The sequence below is a fragment of the Salvelinus alpinus genome, chromosome 4, assembly GCF_045679555.1.
Source record: "Salvelinus alpinus chromosome 4, SLU_Salpinus.1, whole genome shotgun sequence".
NCBI lineage: Eukaryota > Metazoa > Chordata > Actinopteri > Salmoniformes > Salmonidae > Salvelinus > Salvelinus alpinus.
In genome coordinates, this window is record NC_092089.1 from 46,458,622 (window position 1) to 46,459,803 (window position 1,182).

Sequence of the window (1,182 nt, forward strand, 5' to 3'; positions counted from 1 at the left end):
ATAATCATGCTAACCCTGTCTTCTGACTATGTCACAAGGTAGAAAAGTGACAGGATCTGGGTCTGGGTTGAGCAGGCAGTGTGAAGGCAGAGGCAGACAACAAAAGGACAGTTCAACACATTTATTTTAAGGACTGGTGTTTACCAAGGTTTCAGCACAAAGTTTCTCAATTCAATTCGATTTCATCGTCTCCATATTTCATTTACATAAAGATCCTTTTCTCTTACGTTTAGCTTAAAATCCATGTTAGTTAGAACCATCATACAACATACAAAACAAACAAAAAGGGACACAAGTAGTGACACAGGCCAGCGGGCTGGAGTCCATATGTTATCACTTAGTCATACAGCACAAAGTCCATTTTCCATGTGCTCTAATGAAACATTTCAGCCTTAAGCTCTGTTGCAACATGGATCCACCATGCTTCTGCACTGCATCACTTTCTGTGGGCGTCTGCTTGGAACACAAAAGCAGGGGGGTTTTGATACATCATTCAAAATCACATTATACGTTAATCGTCCAGTAGGAATGCTTGATTGTTACACATTGTTACACAAAATAGTGTAACAATTACCCCTTTGTAAATAAATGAAATAATTACATGCATAATAACCCTGTCAAAAAGTGATTGACCGCCTCATAGCCTGTTGTGTTGACTAGGGTTTCCTAGTATTGTATCTTCCCCGATTTGTCCACAGCCACCACTAAATCCCTTATTAGCTCTAATATCACAAACCTACAAGGGAAGTCACCTCATTCATAAACCCATGCAGATAGATGGATTCACCATTTGCAACTGTCTTCACTGCATGAGACTGGTTGGTACCCAAGAGCCCTGACTCCTTAGTTGCCTCACACCTGCAACCACTGGTGGGACAGCAGAAGAGCATATCTCCAGCATCCCATTCCATCTCTTTCTCCCCCCAATTCCCTCTCTCTCTCTGAGGTGTCTGGTGACTGTGGCTCTCCCACACAGTCAACTAATGGCTTGCCTTGCCCCTCCCTCCGAGAGAGAGTGAGAGAGAGAGAGAGAGAGAGAGAGAGAGAGAGAGAGAGAGAGAGAGAGAGAGAGAGAGAGAGAGAGAGAGAGAGAGAGAGAGAGAGAGAGAGAGAGAGAGAGAGAGAGAGAGAGAGAGAGAGAGAGAGAGAGAGAGAGAGAGAGAGGGAGAAGGGAGGAGGGAG